At 40.2% G+C, this 23721-nt stretch overlaps 4 long non-coding RNA genes across 4 annotated transcripts; all 4 read left to right on the forward strand.

Moving 5' to 3' along the window:
* Positions 1-3106: 3106 nt before the first annotated feature.
* LOC131318142 (uncharacterized) lies at positions 3107-3969 on the forward strand. Its single transcript, XR_009197514.1, has 2 exons — positions 3107-3235; positions 3720-3969. It is a non-coding gene; the product is annotated as an uncharacterized LOC131318142 (long non-coding RNA).
* A 1340-nt stretch (positions 3970-5309) lies between these two features.
* On the forward strand, positions 5310-6180 carry LOC131318140 (uncharacterized). The gene is made up of 2 exons (XR_009197512.1): positions 5310-5416; positions 5990-6180. It is a non-coding gene; the product is annotated as an uncharacterized LOC131318140 (long non-coding RNA).
* A 2719-nt stretch (positions 6181-8899) lies between these two features.
* LOC131318132 (uncharacterized) lies at positions 8900-9766 on the forward strand. Its single transcript, XR_009197503.1, has 2 exons — positions 8900-9040; positions 9483-9766. It is a non-coding gene; the product is annotated as an uncharacterized LOC131318132 (long non-coding RNA).
* Positions 9767-17322: 7556 nt separating this feature from the next.
* LOC131318145 (uncharacterized) lies at positions 17323-18698 on the forward strand. The gene is made up of 2 exons (XR_009197517.1): positions 17323-17861; positions 18339-18698. It is a non-coding gene; the product is annotated as an uncharacterized LOC131318145 (long non-coding RNA).
* Positions 18699-23721: the final 5023 nt, after the last annotated feature.

Here is a 23721-nt window from a genome sequence, read left to right on the forward strand (position 1 = left end):
TTTGAAGAAGGTGCTTGAGCGGTTCGGTATAGGTGGTAGCTCAAAACCGGTGAGCGTACCACTGGCTCCCCATTATAAGCTTAGTGCTTCGCTATCTCCCACTACAGATGAGGAACGAAAATACATGGCGACCGTTCCTTATGCGAGCTTGGTTGGAAGTCTGATGTACGCCATGGTCTGCACGAGGCCTGATTTGGCACAGGCCGTCAGTATGGTTAGTTGTTACATGCACGATCCTGGTAAGGTGCATTGGCAAGCGGCTAAGAGGATTTTGCGGTATGTTCTGGGAACCGTGAATTTGGGTTTGAAGTTCGAGAGGTGCGCATCAGTTTGTGATCTGGTTTCTGGTTTTGTGGACTCGGATTATGCGGGTGATCTGGATAAGCGTCGTTCAACAACTGGGTATGTGTTTACCATGGCTGGTGGGCCGGTGAGTTGGCGATGTACTTTGCGGTCGACGGTTGCACTGTCCACTACTAAGGCCGAATATATGGCTGTGACTGAAGCCATAAAGGAGGCGATCTGGTTGCATGGGTTGATGGCTGATTTGGGCATTGGGCAAGATCACGTTGTCGTTCATTGTGACAGTCAGAGTGCAATTCATCTTGCGAAGAATCAGGTGCATCATGCTCGGACCAAACATATTGATGTTCGCTTTCACTTTGTTCGTGAGATCATTGATGAGGGGGATATTCTATTAGAGAAAATTGGTACTGCGGACAATCCGGCTGATATGATGACTAAGGTTGTCACTGGGGTCAAGTTCCAGCGTTGCGTGGACTTGATCCATATGCAGCAAATCTGAGCACCTTCGGGTGCATGCGCCATAGGGCGCTCTGATGGCAGTCAGAGCACGATTCGTTTGGGTATTCTGGTTATCTGATTTTCTGGTTGCTGCATGTCTGATTTTTTGGTTCGTAGTCCAATATCTTGCCAAGGTGGAGATTTGTAGTTTTTGGCTCGTTTTGGACGTCTTGGCCTCCGTGGTCCGGTCCAAAGCCTTGGTGGTCCGGACCAGCGTGGACAAGACAGATTAGTATATAAGCATATTTTAGGGTTTTTTGCTTATAGTATTGCATTCACAGCAGCTTTTCTGCGAGAGGCAAAGAGAGGAACTCTGAGAGATCTCATCTGTAGCCCTTTGAGCATCCGATTACTTCCGTATAGTGAAACCCTTGATCGTCTGACTGCCCGTGGAGTAGGTATTCATTACCGAACCACGTATATCTCTGTGTTCTCTGTGATTGCTCTTTCTCTCTCTCTCTTTTCTGTGGTTTGTTCAATTACAAAGCAATTAATCACGTCCGTTTCTGAGTTTGTTAACGCTTCCGCACTACACGAGTTGATTTCAAAACACAAGGACAAGGTAACCCCATAGGAATGCTTACACCTATGGAAATCTTCTCATGTTTCAAAACACAAGGACAAGGAAATCCCATAAGTCTTCTCAAGTTTCAAATTTCAATCACGCGTTTTACTTTGGTTTGGTACGCCTGCCGCTCCTTTTGATCACCTCTCTCATACTCAATTTCAAGTTTCAAAAGTATTTTGAACGATTCGGATTTTAAAAAACTCTTCGAGGGAGTTTTTTTACTTTGGTTTTATTCTAGTTCAAGTTTCACAAGGACAAGAGTTTTTTTTGTTTTTAAATCCGGACCATTAATTGTTGAGACAGGCGGTGAGATTGGGGAAGCAGTGAAAATGAGCGGTGGACGTAGAACCACTCATGCCCAAAAAATCAAAGGAAAAGGTATGACGTACTAAATGATCACATTAATGTGGGGAAAAAAAAAGATGCGTGATTTAACATGTCTTCTGTTTTCGGAAAATGTTACACAATGAACAATCAATAAAATAAGATCCAAATTAAACTACAAAAGTTTTACTACTATATCGATCAATTAACAGGAAATTAATTACATGAATCTCAATTAGCATAATAGGATTCAATTCGATAGATTGGTTAAGATGAACTTAAAATGGTCGGACACTCTTAGTTATAAAGGAAAATATATCGACGTACGTGGCAATATAGGTACTGCAAGATCGGACCCGAGATGGACCGGAGAGAAGCCAAATTTAGTATTGAAAAATAGAAAATGACAGAAAACAGGACCATACTTTGCATTCTCATGAGTCAAATCCACATCCATTTTAGAACTGCCACTTGTTGCAGGTAATGGCCCTCTACTTGGACTTCTCTTTCAATTTCGTTTCCACTTCCTTTATTTTAAATTCGGAGGATTGTTCATCTTGTGAACCCAGTAGCCCTACGGGTTGGCATGACTTTGAGAGTTTAGTAGAGTTTATTATTCGAAACATTTTAGGTGCTATCAACTCGTATGGGTAAAGCCGGTTCATAAGTTTTTGAGGTCGGAAGCGAACCTCTTAAATGAGACCTCCGTATATTTTTCATATAAAAGTGGTCTACAAAAAGTCTCATAAAAAAACCATTACAAAAGAGTAATTCTACCATTATAAAAAAACAACCATTAAAAAACCAATTACTCCTCGGGTGTTTTTTTTCTTCTTTTTTTATCGTCCCAGTGTTTCTAATGAGTAATTCCACCATTTGGGCCTATTTTGTGTAAATGAGGCTCAGTGCAAAAACTTTTGGGGGCCATTTATACATACATATATATTGGGATCCTAAAATTTTGAAGGCCCTCGTTTTTAACATTTTCGAGGGTCCAAAGCACATGCTTCCTTGACCTATCCCATTAGCCGGCCCTGCGTATGGGATCAGTTAAAATGGAGCTTTATTCTAGTTTCAATCAGACCTTTCAAACGGAGCTTTATTCTAGTTTATAACGCTGATTACACACTATGGCCGAAAAAATCTACAATTTAGATTTTGCGAAGTACGATCAGGATGAGCTCCACGCGGCACAAATGAATCCTTATTTCCAAATTAAGGACCTAAGAGAATCCTTTAATTAAAATAATGTTATATCCCTCATGAGTCATGTCCCTAGTTAAACTCTGGCGTAGACCCAAAAGTCCAAGTCTTGTTGGGGCCAAAGGCATTAAATTAGTAGTAGAAAATGAATGCCAATCCTTTCCCTTTTTTGGCTATAAAAAAGGTGAACCATAATGCACTTTCCTTATACCGAGGGAAATATGGCTTCAAGTAAGCTTTTTGTTGTTTTGCAAGTCATTTTGATCTCTATCATTCTCCTGGCTTTTCAGGTGGCTGCTAGAGAATTGGTTGAGGCTTCTAGCGCTCTAAATCTTTGTAAGTTTACATACTTAAAGATTAGTTGAGGACCTGAGTTGCAGGTAAAGTGGTTCGGAAACCTGGTTATTAAAGAAAATTTAAATAGTTGGGAATTTTGCTCTCTCTAGTTCGTATGTTCAGTGGGTATATTTCTTTAAGTTGGTTTCACTACACTGAAGTAATCAATCATAGAGGTGGGTAATGTTCTCGTACCTTTAGAACTAGTGAACAAAATCAGACTCGTATTTTAAGTGATATATATATATATATATATATATATATATATATATTTTGTCATATTCTCGTTCCTTACACGACAACTTACGTTCGATTGAATTGATATTTGTTCTGTAAAAGACTAAAAATCTGTTCTTCTCTACCAAAAATTCACGGCATGAGGCCAAGAGATACGTCATGATTAATCATGACCATTAATTACAAAATTACAAAATTACAATCCATAATATTGTGTGACTGGCAAGCATTTGTGTTGTTCAAACAGATCATAAGATGGAGAGGGAACTTGTTAACTCGGATGATCCTTGGAGCAAGGGCCACAACCCTCGACATGGATGATTTTGTCTCACAAATTAAAAGCTTAATTTGGGCCAAAGAGGTTGGCATGGTGGACAAGATTTCCCAATGTTCGCGTTCGAATCTCGCTACTGGAAGCTGCTACTGTACTGTACTGTTTTCTCTTTTATTGTATAAAAAAAGTTAAATAATGAAAATAAGTTGTTTGTGTACTGCAATTAATTAAAGCCGAGGAAAAACTACGTCCACACTGACCCCACACGGAAAATTGTTGGCACGTGGTGATGAGTTGAAAGGGTGGATGGGATAGCACTACAAAAAATGATCTGAATGGAATAGCATGCAAATAATGGGACCGGCCAAGAATTTTCCGCTAGAACAACCTATTGCACTCCCCAATATTTAGCCAGAGATTTTAACAGCCCAAGTACCAGCAAAAGCTGTTTCCCATCGGCCCATACCCTCAACATCAAAACATACATATATATGAAGGTCATCCAAAAGAAAAAGCAAACATACATGTAAGGCTCAATTTGGATGGCAGAACGCTTAGAGAAGGAATGACAATGTGACGCCATATTTCAATGATTTCGATGTTTGGAAGTGACGGCAACAAGAATTTGATGCCATACTTTCGGGATTCCTACGTTCGGAAGGGACATGAATAGGATTGTGATTCAGGTTGACACTTGCAACCAGAAATCATATTATATACTAGATTGAGCGAGAATCTGATCCATCCCTTTCCCTATGGCTCCGTTTAGTTGCCAAGAATATTGTACAAGAAAGTTATTCTCAGAAAAAGTAAAGTAAAAGAAAATGAAATCTATTTTCCTACGAATGTTCATTTGGCAAAAGAATTTTGTAGAAAAACTAAAGTTTAATTGTTCATTTGCCGGGAAAATACACTTCTGAGAAACTTCTTTATTTTTATTTCCATGGCTAGTTTTAAATAAAAATAACTTTGAGAGCTAAATAATCATCCGGACCAAAATTAAGGACATGGAGAGAATCCTTCCAAGGAATACAATCCCAAATCCACGGGGCATGAAACGAGTGAACACTTCATATAATATGGCCAGGAACCTTTTCAATTAATATACAGCTTAAGCTTCTAGATTATTATTCTATCCCATTTTATAATTAAGGTATCAAAACCAGACTCATTCTATCCCCTATTCCAAAAATTTATGACTATTACTAACATCCACGGTAACAATCCAAATATTTATAAAGTTGAACGATGATAAACTAAAAAGATGTTACAAAACCGCATTGCAGCGGTACGTGAGGGGAATGTCACATATACAATACCACATGCCTTAGAGACAAAGAATGAATGATCTCTCTCTCTCTCTCTCTCTCTCTCTCTCTCGTACCTATTATATTAATTGTTGGCTCTCTCTGCCTAATAACTTATTAAACTTTTTCGTTGAATATAGAATTTCTAACATTATATTGGTAGGAAATGAATCCCAGCCTTATAGTATATTTTTGGCTATAAAAAGGGTGAACCCTAATTGCCACTTTTCTTATAGTTAGATAGAAAGATGGCTTCAAGTAAGATTGTTGCTGTTTTGCAAGTCCTTTTGATTTCGATCATTCTCTTGGCTTTACAGGTGGTTGCTAGGGAACTAGTCGAGACTTTCAGCGATCAAAATCATTGTAAGTTTACGTAACTTAGAAACCCGACGTCAAGAAACTCAGAATAGGAATTTGTTCCCTTACAATTAAATTTCGCGTTCCAGACCTTCAGGTGCCATTGATTTTTGTGGGGCTAGTTTATAAGGAATTTACCTGATTTTAAACTGTGGCCACCAATGGTAGATAGTGAAATTGGTCTCCTATGAATTCGTTGAGGTGTCAAAATGTGACTACATTTGATAAAATCCATATTTAAACAAAAAGAAGAAGAAGAACCGTTCCAGAAACCCAAATAAGTACTGATTTTTTAAGAAGGCAATTTCAAGCTCAAAAATCAGGTGTTTACGCAAATAATTTTCTTAGCATTATAGATTTTATTTGATAGATCTCATTGAGATTTTTTAAACGATGAAAAAAAAATCAAAAATTTATTTTTCATTTACATTATTTTTTAGTTTGAAAAATGTGAAATAAGTTGTTTACTTTTTAAGAAGGTTTCTGGAACATTGGGGTTAATTAGAAAATCCAGGCTTTTAAATAATTAACATGTTGTTCGACCAACATAGTTACATGTAATTTGGGTTATTCAAGCAGATCATCAGATGAAGAAGTTGAACGTTTCGCCATATGATCACCCATGGTCTAAAGGCCACAATCCTTGATGTCGATGATTCTGTTTCACAAATTCAAGCAGAATTCAAGACGAAGAGGTTGGCGTAAGCGATCTCCCGAAGTTGGCATTGAATCTTAGTACTGCAGGCTACTATACTGGGTTTTTTTTTTTTTTTTTTAAATTCTGCTTCAATTGGGTGAAAATGTAAAAATAAATTAAGTTGTATGTGACTTTTGTGAAGCATGGTTTAGTCAAAATGCACCATTGTGTTTTGAATATTTGATGTTGCTCTATTTAGAAAAAAATAATTGATGTAGTCTAAACAAAAATATTTAATGAGTTGATTAAATGAAAGACTTATCCAAACGAGGTCTGGATAACATTAATTTAGGACCCATTGTTCCTGAATTAATGTTTTGGTATTTCTAGTCGTCCTTTCTGAATTTTAGTTAGATTTATGTCAATCTTTCGATTAATTATTTGTCTCGCTGAGAGGACTACAAAATGTTTTTAAAAAAATAGGACCAAAATAAAAATGATTTCACTAAAGACGAAAAAGTTAGAAATAATTATTTTTTGTCTTCAGTGTCGTCCAATCTGAACTTTTTTTCAAATCAATTTATCTTTTCCAATAGTTGTATGCTGAGCCGCATGATTCCTCCTAAAAGGTTTTATGCAAAAGTACACGAAGAATTACGATAAGTAAATACTAGTACTTGTTGTATTTAAGACAAATTAATTTAGGAAGAACTTCAGCCTTAATGTATTCTGTTGTCTCACATGAAATGCAAGTATATATGGAAATTTGCAGCGTTAATTTACAAATGGGGATCCTGTTGACCCTCAAAGGTCAGCATTGTGTTTTGTTCCCGGCCCCATCCAGACCGTTAATTAAAAAGTGTTTTTAATTTGGATTGTCTGTATTTAAATAAAAAACTCTTTCAAGAATTGAAAGAGAACATGTTTTCCTAAAATCCGAGCCATTAATTATCGACATAGCCGGTCTAAATGGGGGACAACACATATACTGACCTCAAAGGTCAGCAGGATCCCCGGGTTGCATAATTTACCCTGTTGTCTCATGTGAAAATTTTGCCCTGCAAAAAAAGAAGGGGCCGCAGTATGTAACTTTTTGGTAAACCTTCTAGCCTGAATATTCAGCATATAATTTTTTTTGTAACACACTATCCGACCTAATGGATCATCTAAGAAAAGGCAAATTCAGTGCACAAGACTCCCGCCATTGCGGAGTTTGGAGAATGGTTGATGTACGCAACCTTATCCCTGTAAGCAAAGAGACTATTCAATTCTGCGACTCGAACCCGTGACCTCTTTCAGGTCACAAGGGAGCGACTCTACCATTGCGTCAAACCCGCCCTTCGACCTAATGGATTAACTAATTCTGAAAATAGTACGTCCACTAGCTAGGATTCCAACTAAAACCGAGAAAGGCCCGTGTAGACAGACCACACACCAACATGCGGTGAGAGATAAACCATAAAATTAGGCCCCGTTCCGTTTTCTAAAAAAAGTGCTTAAAAAATAATGACCTATTTTCAAACATAAAAATAATGAACTTATAAAAATATTTTTTTAATTTTTTTCTAGCAAAGTTTGATAGAACTCATCGAAATCTATCAAATAAGATCCATATTGTATTTTTTTTTATTTCAGTAAGCCTAATATTTTAAAACTTGAAAATTGTAAATAAGTACTTATTTTTTAAGTATCCAATCCGGAACGGGGCCGCCATTGGTTGTCAAGGTCAGCTCATCAAATCGCCACCCCTATGTATATAGTCGTATGGTGGTTGAGGTATTGAGACACTGGACCACTCAATTATTTGGACGATCGAGTTGATTTCAATACACAAGGACAAGGAAACCCCATAAGTCTTCTCCAGTTTCAAATTTCAATCACGCGTTTTGCTTTGGTTAGATTTGGTATATCCTATGCATGGGAAAGTCTACGCCTATGGTTCATTTTCATCCCTCCCCCACTGCACTTAATCTTACTGTTCAAAAGTATTTTGGATGATTTGGAATTTAAAAATTCTTTCAGGTAAACTCTTTCCTCTTCTCTCGAAGAATTTTTTAAAAATCTAGACCATTGATTGCTGAGACGAACGGTGAGATTAGAGGAGCGGTAAAAGTGAGCCGAATCCACGTCCATTCTAGAACTGACACTTGTTGCAGGCAATGGCCCAGTGCTTGGACTTCTCTTCAAATTCGTTTCACTTCCTTCTTTTAAATTCGGAGGATTGTTCATCTTGTGAACCCAGTAGCCCTAGGGGTTGGCATTACTAGTGAGTCTAGTCCCTCTAAGAGGTTTTTATTCGAAACATTTTAGGTGTTATCAACTCGTATGAAATTAGTTAAAACGGAGCTTTATTCTAGTTTTGAACAGACCCTGCAAATTGATAGTGTAATGGGTCGCTCAATGATTAGTCGATTGAGAAGCGCATAATTAGTTTGTCTAGACATTGAGATATACAAATAAAAAAACAATCCTGTAAGCCCACTATAGATACTCTTTAAAAACTTAAATTGATTCAAAAATCGTTCGCCCATGCCCTAACATCATTCTCGCAGTCCACTTTTTCTCAAGATGAAGCTTTATTTTTAGAGGGTTACGATTATCGAATCAGAGTGAGATTTTCAAACGATTACACACTATGGCCGGCAAAATCTACAATTCAGATTTTCGAAATACGATCGGCAAGATAGCTCCACGCAGCATGAATGAGCCCTTCGTTCCAAATTAAGGTGCATGAGAGAATCCTTTTAAAATAATGTTATATATTTCATGAGTCATGTCCTTAGTTTAACTCTGGCGTTGACCCAAAATGCCAATCCTTTCCCTTTTTTGGCTATAAAAAGGGTGAACCCTAACGTCCCTTCCTTATACTGAGAGAAAAATGGCTTCAAGCAAGCTTTTTGTAGTTTTGCAAGTCCTTTTGATCTCTATCATTCTCCTGGCTTTTCAGGTGGCTGCTAGAGAACTGATCGAGGCTTTTAGCGCTCTAAATCCTCGTAAGTTTTCATATATAGGTGCGCGTAAACCGGATACCTAGTTATTAAAAAAGTTAAAAGAAAGTTTACATAGTTAAGAAACTGCCCTGGTGGTAAAACTTAGAATTTTGCTCTCGCTTGGTTTGAAACCTCCGCAGTGATATCGATTCCCGTAGGGTTAATTAGTCCTCCTAGCTGTATTTGAATCGTAAATTTATAGATGTTTTTCCATACAATATAAAAAGAAATGGATTCCTATATTTCTTCATCTACTTTCACTTTGGAATTCAGTGGAGATTACCCTACTCTCTAGTTAGTATGCTCAGTGGGTGTATTTCTTTAAGTTGGTTTCACCACACTGAAGTAATCAATCACTGATATTTGTTTTCTAAAAAAATAAAAATCTGTTCATCTCTGCCAAAATATTGCATGACTGACAAGCATGTTTGTGTTGTTCAAACAGATCGTAAGATGGTGGTGGACGATCCTTGGGGCCACAACCCTCGACATGAATGATTTTGCAAGTCTCACAAACTAAAAGCTTAATTTGGGCCAAAGAGGTTGGCATGGTGGACAAGATTTCCTGATGTTTGCGTTCGAATCTCTCTACTGCAAACTACTACTCTTCTGTACTGTTTTCTCTTTTACTGTAGTAAAAAAAGTAAAAAAATGAAAATAAGTCGTTTGTAAATCTGTTGGGAAGCACTGCTTAGTCCAATCGCATCGCTGTCGTTTGAGTGCTCTCTAGTGATAGTGATGTTTTTTTTTTTGCTCGGCAAAATGAAAACTTTATTGGCTTGAAAAGGGTACATCGAGAGAGCATTCAATAAGCAACAAACGCTTAAAGTGCAGCAGATACAAAACAAAACAAAAGGAAGAAGGGTATGACCCTCCAACAGAAAGTTGGATCGAATCCATCCTCACGAAAAAAGAACCTACACTTTGATCTTCCTCATTCCATTAAGATAACCCTTAAAATCCTCCACCGAGTGCACCTTAATATCAAACTTCACTTTGATCCACATAGCAACTCTGGTTTTAATTAGCTCCCAAAGGTCCTACACTCGCCAAGAAGCATTGTTGAAGACAATATCATTTCTTACCAGCCATACAGACCAAATAGTAGCATGGAAAGTTGTTTCCCACATGAACTTTTCCAGATTTTTGAAACCAAAATCTAACCACCATGTAAAGAGGTTTAACAAGGAGGCCGGAGGTTTAACAAGGAGGCCGGACAAACCCAACTGACATGCCACCAGTCTAAAATCAATGACCAAACATCCCATGCAAATTGACAATGGAGAAAGAGGTGCTCCAGTGTTTCTACAGTCAAAGAGTAGAACGGACACATCACCGATTGGCCCTCAGGTAATACATTGCGGTAGAGAAGAGCTGACTTCGTAGCCACTTTGTCCTGGAGTGCCAACCAGGAAAAAATTTCCACTTTGGGTGGGGAAATGCTTTTCCAAATCGAACCCAACACCCTATTCGTTGTAAGGCCCACTTGTTCCCATCTATTATACACAGATTTTACAGAAAAGTAATTATCAAGAGTCTATTTCCACCTCAAACAGATCACACTTGGTTGGATCCAAAAGCACCGGTTGTAGTTTCAAAAGCAGATCCTCAAATTGCTGAATTTTCGAATCCCGTAGCCCTCTCTGGAATAGTAAGTTCCATCTATCATCTTTAATATCACTAATTACCATCTCTTTTTGAGTAGAGATAAGATAGAGGCGAGGAACTCCTCTTTAAGGGATGAGTTCCCTAACCAGACTTGGTTCCAGAAGGAGATTTTTCTGCCCCGAGTGAACCTCTAATTTAAAACCTTCCTGGAGAGTGGATCCGATACAACCATTGGTCTCCCCTACCAAATATATGTCCTTCGAAATAATAGAGGCCTTACTAGAAGAGGGTAACCGAGGTAACCAACATCTTGGCTCCAAATTGTATCTGCATTTGATCACCTTCACCCATAGAGAATTGCTGTCCTTGTAGAATCTCCACCATCACCTGGCCAGGAGAGCAAGGTTTTGGATCATCAAATTCTTGACTCCTAACCCTCCATACTTTTTCTTTTTGGAAATCACATCCATTTGACCAGGTGTAACTTTCTCTTATCCACTGTATCACCCCAAAAAAATTGTCTCTGGATTTTTGCTAATGCCTTGGCAACTGACAATAGCATTTTGAATAACGACATGAAGTATATAGGCAAAGCTTCCAAGGGATGAGTTCATTAAAGTAAGTCTACCCCCGGAAGTCTTGAATCTCCTTTGCCATACACTAAGCCTTTTTTCCATTCTTTCAATCACCAAATCCCATGTTTTGATTATGTTTGGATTAGCTCCCAATGACAACCCCAAGTACTTGATTGGCAAATGATCAATTTTGCATCCCATGACCATAGCACGGGTGGTAACATCCTGGTGGTTCACCTTAATCCCACACAAAGAACTTTTGGAATAGTTTATCTTTAATCCTGACATAAGTTGAAAACATCACAGAATTCTTTTGATATTAACCAACTCCTCTCTATCATTATTGCAGAAAATAATCGTGTCGTCAGCAAATTGGAGGGGAGAAACCACTATCCCATTTGCTCCAATCGGTCCAATTCTAGCCCCTTTAATGAAGTTCAGCTCCCTCGCCCTTTCTAGCAGAATGTTTAGCCCTTCAACCACAATATTGAATAGAAAGGGAGATAACGGATCCCCCTGTCGAATGCCCTTCTGAATTTGGAATTCCTTAGATGCAGAGCCATTTATCAGAATAGACATAGTCACCGAGGACAAACATTCCTTAATCCAAGCACACCATTTCTCCCCGAAGCCCAATTTTGCGGATAAGTCAAGTAAAAATCCCCAATTGACACAATCATAGGCTCTCTCGAAATCAATTTTCAAGATCAAACCTCCTTGAGAGCTATTTTTCCACCCATGAATAACCTCGTTTGCGATAAGAACACCATCCAATAGCTGTTTGTCCTCAATAAACGCAACTTGGGATTCACCAATAAGAGGAGGTAGATGGCATTTGAGTCTATTAGCTAGAACTTTAACTAGCAGCTTATAAATCCAACCTACCATACTTATGGGTCGAAATTCTTTAAATGACCTGGGGCAATTTACTTTCGGAATTAAAGTTACAAAAGAAGAGTTGATACCTCTAGTGAGCTTGCAATTAGAGTGGAACTCAGAGAAGAATTGCACCAGTAGTTCCTTCATAAAATCCCACCCTTTTTTAACTAACGAGAAATTGAAACCATCTGGACCCGGAACCTTGATGCTGCTGCATTCCTTCAAAGCTGCAAGGATTTCCCCCTCCTCAAAAACTTTATCTAACTGACTAGAGATGTCCGGATTAAGAGCTCCCTAGCACACTCCCCAACATTGGTTTAAGCTTTCTCTCCTCTTTAAAGTTATCACTAAAGTAATCAACGACAGCAGCCTTTATTTCCAGGGGATCCTCAAGCACTCTCTCATTCACCTTTACCGAACCCATCATATTCCTCCGAAATCTATTATTTGCAATGGCTTGAAAATATCTCGTGTTTTTATCCCCCAATTTCATCCAAGTCAACCTTGATTTTTGTCTCCACATAGTTTCAGCCAGTCGAGATAGCCTCCAAAATTCAGTTTTAGCCTTACATCTCAAGGCATTCTCCTCAGAATTGAGCGTTCTCTCCTCCACCAAAAGATCAAATCGATGAATTTCTACTTCCTTATCTTGTAAAGCCGCATTGACATCCCCAAATTCCTCTTTGTTCCATACCTTGAGCTTGTCTTTGATTGCTCTCAGTTTCTACAAAATAATAAAGCCAGCCCATCCACTCACATGTGTATTCTCCCATGTTTCCTTAGTAATAGCCATACACTTAGGATTTGATAGCCAGATATCCATGAATTTAAACGGTCTAGGGCCCCAATCTCTTCCATCATCAAGCAGCATAATAGGACAATGATCAGATATGGGCCTATGTAGCCCCCATTGAAGAACTTTGAATCTGTCTAGCCATTGTTGAGAGAGCAGAAATCTGTCCAAACGACTAAGGATGGCATTATCTTGGTAGTTGGTCCAAGTAAATTTCCTCCCAATCATCAGTATGTCTATTAGCTCTATAGAATTGCAAAAATTCACAAAATCCTTCATTCCTCTTTCCACCCGTTGACACCCTTTCCTTTCACTGATAGAGGTAATTTCGTTAAAATCTCCCCCCATACACCACGGGACAGGTGAGTTCCTTTTCAATCCTAATAATTCATCCCATAAAACTCTCCTACTTCCCGCCTCATTAGGAGCATATACATTCACCACTCAACAAGGGAAATAATTATATAGCACACCGTGTAAAATAATGAAAGATCTGTGGGAGACAATATTGTCAACTTTAATAAATTCTTTGTTCCAGATAGATAGTAAGCCCCCGGATGCCCCGATAGAACTAGATATAGCAAACTCAAAATCACCACAGTCCCATAATTTCTGAACATCAATTCTAGCTAAACTCTCCAGTTTCATTTATTGAATGAAAATCAAATCAGGCTTTCTTTTTTTAATAAGCTTAGACACAAATCTCTTTTTAACAAAACTCCCCGAATCTCTAATGTTCCATGATAAGATCAGCATAAAAACTATGGAAACCGAAAGCAGTAGGCACCAAAGGGATAGGAAATTTACCCTCTCGCTTCTTGCTCCAGCAGAGCCGAGTTAATCTATTTAGAGGTAATTTTTGTTTGAACTGATATTTAGAAGTAATAGTGACTCGTATAAATAACGTATCCAAAAGAGGTTTTGGAAAATTTTGCCCCAATCATGTATTGGCACGTGCATCGTGATCAAAAGGAGCCGGCCGACCGCGTCAAGGAAATCAATCCGATTGGCAAACTCGCCCGGCAGCTCTATTTCAAGGCTTGCACACGACACAAGAAACTTAAGTTATAGCTATTTGTCTCACTTTGAATGGAGATTTAGCTAGCCTGAATATCTTATTATAATGTTCTTTTATATATGCAATATATAGTCGCAACCAAATGAACCGAATACTCTGGGAGCATCCGCTAGGACTGACGACTGCAATTAAAGCCGAGGGAAAGCTACGTCCACGCGACCCCAAACAGGAAATTGTTAGCACGCGGTGATAGTTGAACTCTAGAACAAAGAGTACTTGTTGAGACCTCTAATACGACTCTGCAAATGAGTTGAGTTAAACTTAGGGGCTGTTTGATAAAACTGAAACTGAAAGCTGAAAAATTAAGTACTGAAAACTAAATGCTGAAATCTTTAAGCTGAAAAGCTGTTTGATAAATATATTAAGTACTGAATTAAAAAAATGATGAATTAATTTTGTTCCAATTCTCTTTTAATTTACTAACAGTCATAATATACTTATTGTAATGGTGGAGGAGTGGTGGAGGTGGTGGTGGCGATGGTGGTGTCGATGGTGGCGGAGGTGGTGGAGTGGTGGAGGTGATAGAGTGGTGGTGGTGGTGGAGTGGTATGGTGGAGTGGTACGTGGGAGTACGTGGTGGTGGTGGTGGCGGTGTAGTGATGGTAGTGGTGGTGGAGTGGTGGTGATGGTGGTGGAGTGGTGGTAGGAACGATGGTGGTGGTGTAGTGATGGTAGTGGTAATGGTGGTGGTGGTTGTGGTGGAGCTGGTGGTGGTGATGTGGTGGTGGTGGTGGTGGAGTGGTGTAGGTGGTGGAAGTGGTGTAGTGGTGGTAGGAGCGGTGGTCATGGTGTAGCGATGGTAGTGGTGGTGGTGGAGTGGTGGTAGTGGTGGTGGTAGAGTTGTGGTGGTGGTGGTGGTGGTGGAGTGGTGGTGGTGGTGGTGGTGGTGGAGGAGTGATGGTATGATAGTTGAATGTAAGTTCACAAAAATTCAGCCAGAATTAAGTAGCTCAAAGCTACTTAATTTTTTTCAACTTTTTAGCCTATATTTTAAGTGGTACTTAATTTGTTAAGCAATGTAAAATGTAGGTATATCAAAACTACTGAATCACTTATTACTTAATTGAATGAGTTTTAAGTGCTGAATTTAAGTTATCAAACAAGCCCTTAGTCGGCAGCTTTACATTGAAGATAGGGTTTCAAACGGGTGGTGAGTACGTTTGGATGGTAATGTGGATGCCACGACCGAGGAGTATCTTAGGCATTTTAAGCCTAGAATGGCAAAACCGTAAATATTTAATTGATGTAATAAAAACAAAAATATTTAATGAGTTGATTAAATGAAAGACTTATCCAAACGAGGTACTATTTAATATTAATTTAGGTCCCATTGTTCTTGAATTAATGCTTTGGTATGTCTAGTCGTCCTTTCTGAATTTTAGTTAGATTTACGTCAGTATTTTGATTAATTATTTGTCTCGTTGAGAGGACTACAAAAAGTTTAAAAAAAAATGGACCAAAATAAAAATGAGTTCACTGAAGACGAAAAGTTTGAAATAACTATTTTTTGTCTTTAGTGTCGTCCAATTTGAACTTTTTTTCAAATCAATTTATCTGTCCAAGTAGTTGTACGATTCATTAATTTGCTGAGCCGAATGATTCCTCCTAAAAGGTTTTATGCAAAAGTACACAAAAAGTTACGATAAGTAAATAGTACTTGCTGTATTTTATAAAAATTAATTTAGGAAGAACTTCAGCCTTAATGTATCCTGTTGTCTCACATGAAATGCAGGAATATATGGAAATTTGCAACCTTAATTTACAAATGGGGATCCTGCTGACCTTTGAAGGTTTGTGTGTTGTTTCCTATTCGGAACGTTCAAAAGTATTTTGGATGGTCTAGATTTTCTTTTTCAAGAGTTAGACTCTTCCTAGAAAAAGATTTCCTAAAATCCGGACCATTAATTACTGATATGAATGGCCGAGATAGGGGGCAACACACATGCTAACCTTTGAGGTCAGCAGGATCCCCGGGTTGCTTAATTTATCCTGTTGTCTCACGTGAAATGCATGTATATATGGAAATTAGGTTGTCAAAATTTGCGAAAAATGCAGGGGGCGCAGTATGTAATGTTTTGGTAAACCTTCTGGCCTGAATATTCAGCATATAACTTTTTTTCTAAAACACTTTCTGACCTAATGGATCAACTAATTCTGAAAATAGTCTCTCTTTTTTTATACAGAAGGGCAAGAGAGTAATTCTACTTACCACATTTACTAGGCAATTGTTTTATTTTTTATTTTTTTGTAGAACAAAGAAAATTTATTAATCTTTGGAAATAAATTATAAAGATTTAAAGGATTCAAATCACGAGGCATCAAACAGAACGAAAAAGAACTCCGACAATCATATGCCGCGAGGAATCAGAAGGAAAGAATTAACCACCTTTGGATGGCAAGAAGCCAACCAAAGCCTCTTAAACACACACACACTTAACCCAAACTCCCGATGTGAGAGCCACCCTAGATCACAGGCCCAAGAGTCTTACCCACATACTGACAAAATTATAATGGTCGGACTAACAGGCTTGGGACCTGGATCTAGCTCCAGCACGGAGGCGGGCCAAGACCATTTGTATTTTTTTTACACGGAAGGGTAATTCTAAAAATAGTCGACTAGCTAGGATTCCAACTAAAACCGAGCAAAGGCCCATGTAGACTAACCACACACATGAATAGATAGCATGCGATGAGAGACGAATCCTAAAATCGACTCCGTTTGTTTTGGGATTTTGGATTTGTAGATAATGAGTGTAGAGAGAAATGAGTAATGATTGAAAATAAGGATAATAAATGGAAAGAAATAAAAAAAAATGAAAGTAATGATAGATTGAAAAGAAATAGAATAATGATTATAATCCAAAATCCAAAAACTTTAAACGAACAGGTCAAAGCCATTGGTTTTCAAGGTCAGCTCATCAAATAGGCCCAAATATATAAATATATATAGTCGTGTGGTGGTTGAGGTATTGAGACACTGGACCATTCAATTATTTGGACGATCGAGTTGATTTCAAAACACAAGGACAAGGAAACCCCATAAGTCTTCTCCAGTTTCAAATTTCAATCACGCGTTTTTCTTTGGTTTGGTATATCCTGTGCATAGGAAAGCTTACGCCGCTTTTTTTTCACCCTACTCAATCTCAAGTTCGAAAAGTTTTTCTTTGGTTTGGTATATCCTGTGCATACTCACGAGTCAAATCCACATCCATTTTAGAATTGCCACTTGTTGCAGGTAATGGCCCTCTACTTGGACTTCTCTTTCAATTTCGTTTCCACTTCCTTTATTTTAAATTCGGAGGATTGTTCATCTTGTGAACCCAGTAGCCCTAGGGGTTGACACGACTTGAGAGTTTAGTAGAGTTTATTATTCGAAACACTTTAGGTGTTATCAAACTCGTATGAGATCAGTTAAAACGGAGTTTTATTCTAGTTTCAAATAGACCCTGCAAACGGAGCTTTATTCTAGTTTCTAACGCTGATTACACACTATGGCCGAAAAAATCTACAATTTAGATTTTGCGAAATATGATCAGGATGAGCTCCACGCGGCACGAATGAATCCGTATTTCTAAGGACCTAAGAGAATCCTTTTAAAATAATGTTATATCCCTCATAAGTCATGTCCCTAGTTAAACTCTGGCGTGGACCCAAAAGTCCAAGTCTTGCTGGGGCCAAAGACATTAAATTAGTAGTAGAAAATGAATGCCAATCCTTTCCCTTTTTGGCTATAAAATGGGTGAACCATAATGCCCTTTCCTTTTACCGAGAGAAAAATGGCTTCAAGTAAGCTTCTTGTTGTTTTGCAAGTCATTTCGATCTGTATCATTCTCCTGGCTTTTCAGGTGGCTGCTAGAGAACTGGTCGAGATTTCTAGCGCTCTAAATCCTTGTAAGTTTACGTAGTTGAGAATTAGTTGAGGACCTGAGGTGCACGTAATGTGGTCCGGAGACCTAGTTATTAAAAAAAATTAAAGAAAGTTTACATAGTTGAGAAACTGTCCTGACAGTAAAACTTTGAATTTTACTCTCTCTAGTTAGTATGTTCAGTGGGTATATTTCTTTTAGTTGGTTCAGTGGGTATATTTCTTTTAGTTGGTTTCATTTGAAAATAACTATATATATAACTATATATATATACATATATATATATATTTGTCACATTCTCGTTCTTTACAGGACAACTTACGTTCGATTGAATTGATATTTGTTTTGTAAAAAAACTACTAAAAATCTGTTCTTCTCTGCCAAAAATTCATGGCACATGAGGCCAAGAGATACGTCATGATTAATCATGGCCATTAATTACTAAATTACTGTACAATTCATAATATTGTGTGACTAACAAGCATTTGTGTCGTTCAAACAGATCATAAGATGGAGAGCGAACTTGTTAACTCGGATGATCCTTGGGGCCACAACCCTCTAAATGGATTATTTTGTCTCACAAATTAAAAGCTTAATTTGGGCCAAAGAGGTTGGTGGACAAGATTTCCCGATGTTTGCGTTCGAATCTCGCTACTGTATTGTACTATTTTCTCTTTTATTGTAAAAAAAGAAGTAAAATTATGAAAATAAGTTGTTTGTAAATCTGTTTGGAGAATCTCACTATTGCAAGCCACTACTATACTGTACTATTTTCTCTTTTATATTGTAAAAAAAATGTGAAATAATAAAAATTAGTTGTTTGTAAATCTATTGGAAAAACACTGTTTAGTCCAATTGCATCCCTGTGTTAGTCTATCTATTTAGAAGTATTAATTTTTGTTTGAACTGATATTTAGAAGTAATGGCAACTCGTATAGATAACGTATTGTGTGGGGGCTCCGTTCCGTATGGTTCGTACTTTTTGAATGGTGGTTCGGGGTTAGCTCATGTCTCCTTTGCCCAGTCCTGCAAAACGAAGCACGACTAAGAGACCACACCGGAGGTTCTCCGGAATGGCCCTCCGGTGCAAGAGTCAGTTTGTTTGCCAGGAAGAGTTAAAGATTAGGAGCTAGGGTTTTGTTTGAGCGTACCTCCTCCAAGAAGGCATAATGGGATATTTATAGGGAATCCTTAGCTTGGTCTCCAAGATTGCACCAACGCTCAACATGCGTCGGCTGATGTCACTGTTGCATCACGTTTAGGGTTTTGCAACCGTTTTCATGATGAGCTGGCACCTTCACGTGCCACCATCAATGTCCTCATAACCGTTCGGATGACGTCACGACCATCATCATTGCCATAGTTACTGTTCTGATACGGATGAGTTGGACCGTCGGCCAGGCTATGCTCGGCACCGAGCATGTTGTGGGACCTTCAGCAGCTATCCAACGAACGTATCCTCCAACCCGAGCAGGTGTAAGGAATGGAGCATTAAAGGAAGTAATAATTAGAGGGGCCCTCGGCTACATGGACCCTCGGCTACGGTTGCTGATCCGAACGTCCAAAAAAAGATGTATTGGAGTTGAGAGGAATACTAGATCACGCTCGGAACAGCCCGAGCCATTTTGCTCGGCCTGCTACAATACCCCCTCAACCCATGCCGAAGCTCTTCACTCGGTATGGGTTGATTTAAGACTTGGCCGAGCTTGAACCTTCGGCAGATAAATCCGAGCCCCACATAAGGCAACAGCTGTCGAGTATTTGAACGGGTGTGTCAGTTGAAAGGACGTCTTGGCAGACGTGGAGACGGCTGGCATGGGCAAGGACTTCAGTCGCCACGTGTTGCGTAGAGGTTGGCGAGGGGTTCGGCGATGAAATGATGGGCGGGAAATTCGAAAAGGCCCGCTCCGTTTATAAATAGTGGTGAGTGAGGAGAGAGAAAGCTCTTCTGCACTCTCTCTCTCTAGCGTCTGGAGTTTCTCTCTCTACAATTCCGTTCCAGAACTCTGCTCGAATCCAGATCCTCAACTTCAAGCCCCATTCCAACAGAAATCTTCAGGTATGTCATCGATTCTTATCGTTTTACTTTTTCTCTTGCTTTTCATGCTTATTTTCTGGGTTTCTGGGGCGATTTTTGGGGGTTTCTGCACTGTATGAACAGTAGAGTACTGGGATGAACGATGATGTTCATCCCTGAACTCAACTTGTTCTTCCGAGCCCCCATAAGATGTCTGGGGCTGACCGAACGATTTCTACTGATGGGGATAAATAACCGAACGATCCCCAACTCTTTTGTTTGCCGAACGTAGGGATTCTTTTAAGAAGTATCGAGCCCATTATAGGTTAGCATGTGACTCGTGAGCTGATAAGATTAACCGAACTTCTAAACGATCTTCTTTGCCGACGCAGATTTTAATAGCTTAATACCCCTTTGTTCTTTTCCTAGGTCTGGCTCACGAGGTTATCGACGTGTCTTCAGACTCGGATTGCTCGGAAACCGAATCCGATCGTCAATTCATCAGCGAACTTATCGAGTGGCGTAGGCTGAGGAGTAGCCGAGCGATTAATTCTGCTTCCACGAGAATGTCAGCGACCTCTCCTGTGTCTGACGATTCTAACGCCGAGCGCGATTATGAGTATGCCGCCGACGACTTCCTTACGGAGCTCGAGATAAGTTTCTCCCCAGAAACACAATCCGAAACCGAGCCACAGATGGGGAAAGAAGCCAGGTCAAGGCTCGTGTCAGGAGCCGAAGCTTCGACATCGGCCCCGAGCAACGCCGACCTTTTTGACAAGGGCTTGCTGTGTCCCTACGCTCACTATTTCAGCGGCAGCCCTGGGGAGTACGAAGCCTTCCGAACGAAATACAATATTCCCGAGGATGTTCTGATTCATAGAGTCAAGAGCACCGACATAAAAGACCATAGGGGTCACCGTCCTGAGCATATAATCGTGCCCCTAATGGCCATTTGCGAGGCCGGGCTTCGGTTCCCAATTCACCCCTTCCTCAGGGAAATTCTTTGGAAATTCAGTTTAGCACCCCATCAACTCGCGATCAACAGTTACCGAATCATCATGTCGGTAATTGCTTTGATCGAGAGTCAAGATTTGGACTTCACGCCGACGGACCTCTTTTACACATACACCATGTCCAGACATGGGAAATCTGGCCGTCGGTATTTGTCGACGCGTCCCAAAAAGGAGCCTCTGGTAGACGGACTTTCGGACACGGACAAATGGGCTGATTTTTACCTTGAAGTGCATGGAAACTTCGAGTTCGGCGACGGTCTCCGTCGATTCACCGTTCCAAAAGTGGCTGATACGAGAGGTGATAAGACCGAACGTGTTTAAGTTATTTATTACGTCCTACTTTTGTCTTCTTTTCCGCTGAAAGCATTTCTTGAATTTCTGTTCTTTTTGCAGAGCTCGGCCCTATTTCCAAGGGGCTTAACACAAACTCTCGAGAGAAGGCGAGCGAGACGCTTCTGGCCCAGGTTTGCCGTCACGCTCCGACCCTTATTGACTACCGTCCCTCTTACAAAGGTGTGCTGAGGAAGAAAGGGAAAGAGGTCGCTCAGAGCAAGAAAAAGACACCCAGTGCTCCAGCTGCCGAGGCTGTACAAAAGAAGAAGGGAAATTCCAACGCCGTCGGAATCCGAAAGAAGAGGCAACAAGGAGGGGTGAAATTGCCGAGGATCGGATTTACAGCAGAGGAGTGGCTTACTCCGTTTGATTCTGCCGAATTTTTCCAGCCCTCCTTCGAAGATATGTCAAGAAGGAACATTCCAAGGCCTGTGATCCCAACAAAGTCGGCAAATCTTGGCCGAAGCCGAAGCATTTCTGAGCAGCAGGGTCAGAAGGAGAAGAGACAGAAAACGTCCGAGGATGTTGTTCTGCCGACCGTTTCTCAATCTGTGCCTCTTCACACGGTTCCAGCCCCTCTACCAAAGGGTCAGGGGAATCTTGTTGAACCACATATCGACCTTACAGATCCAGCCACCGAGGCCGCCGTCCGTCGCCAGTTCAGCCCTTCGTACATGATGCCTGATGGCAGGGTTCTCCTTCAGAACGACTCAGTAAAAGAAGAGCCGAACCTTGCCATCACGCTTCTGAGGGGGCTGGCCCTGCCGAGGGATTATGATCAGGTTCCAACCGAGCTTCTTCCAGGGCTTGGTGAGATGTGTTCTCATCTTGTTCAGGTTTGTTCCTTTTTTTCTCTCCTTTATCTTTTCCCTATTTATTTCCTCTCTCCTCCTCTCTTTTTTTTTACTTTGCTCTTTTGATTAGGCTGGGCAGGCTGCGCTGAAGGCGTATGACAAAGCTTCCAAGGTCTTTGCCGAACGAGAGAGGTATAGGTCTGACCGAGATTCTTGGCGAACCAAGTTTAGGATCTCGGAGCAACAGGTCAAGGACGAGGAGGTCGAGATGGAGAGGTTGAAGAAGGAGCTTGCTGAAGCTAGAGTCGCTGCCGAGACTGCTGAGGCCGAGGTGATAAAGCTGAAGGGGGAGGAGAAAGAGAAGATTACAGCTGCCGACGCCCGTGGTTATGAGGCCGGGATCCAAAGAGCTGCCCTAGAGTACACCCAGGTTGCTCATAAAATGGTCAACGACGAACTTGAAGCTCGGTTACCTGACTTCTTCAAGCTGGGATATGCTGCCGGTGCCGACGCCATGGCTGGTGTTATGGCGATTCAACTTGAGTCAGGTTTTCTGAAGCAACTTCCCGAGCCGGCTGTGCCTGACCTTGACCTTCCATACACCGAGGAGGAGTGTCAGCCTTTTCCTCCTGAGGATGATGATGAAGAGATGATTGATGTGCTTGCCGTCGATCAACAGCAGAAGGTTGGTGAAGGTGAGAGCCATCCTCAGGCTCAAGACAAGGTCGTCGAAGACACCCCAATTTAGGATTTTCCTTAAGTATTTTGTTTTTGAATATTTTGAACTTTGCTTCTTTGGACTGGATGGCGCCGAACGTTTGGGATTTTGCCATGCTAGATGTAATAGTTTTAAGGGAGTCGGCATCAAACGTTTCACTAAGCCGAGCCCTCTTCGTAGGAGTTTTTGAATTCCAAGTTTATGTTTAAATGATGACTTAGAAGGAATTCTCAACTTTGTTACTGCACTGAATTTTTCTCCATGCCTTAGAAATATTTTCTGATTTTGGCTGCCGAAGGTTAAGCAACCTTGGCTTGTTTTCAAGGTTTTGATAGTTACTCATGATAGCCCCTACTTTGGTGTAAGGCTCGGCTCAAAATGCCAGTCTTATGCCAAGGTAATAGGTAGAGTAATTGTTTGATGTGGCCATTTAGTTCAAGTCAAATTATGAACATAGCCGAACCAATACGTTTAATCGAGTTGTAGCTGGAAATCGAATTGTCCGAGCCATAATCATGTTTTCAGTAAAGAAATCCGAACGTAGCTGTAATTGTCAGAATACCGAGCTTATAGCGATTGATGTTTGAATCATTGTAATCAAATATAGAGAACACTGATGCTTCAGAAGTAGGAGATACTTTTCATTAAATAAAAGATTGCCAAAACAAGTACAGCACTTTGGTAAGAGAAAAGTAATAGACTTGAGAGGTGGTGTGATAGATTGAGACCGACGAGAGACTTCAAAGGTAGGCCTTTCTGAGGTTCAGAGCATTTCAGGGATTCTCAATTTCCCTTCCTTCTTTGTCTTCTAACTTGTACGAGCCGTTACCGACCTCTTTAATCACCCTATAGGGTCCTTCCCAATTCGGTTTGAATTTTGTCTTCTGGTTGGCTCGGACAACCTTCCGCCATACCCAGTCGTCGGCTCTGAACTTCTTGAGCCTTACGCTTCGATTGTAGCCCCGAGCGACTTCCTGCTGATAGTTGGCTAACTTGAGCTGGGCATCGTC

This window comes from Rhododendron vialii, chromosome 2a (assembly GCF_030253575.1).
Source record: "Rhododendron vialii isolate Sample 1 chromosome 2a, ASM3025357v1".
Lineage (NCBI taxonomy): Eukaryota > Viridiplantae > Streptophyta > Magnoliopsida > Ericales > Ericaceae > Rhododendron > Rhododendron vialii.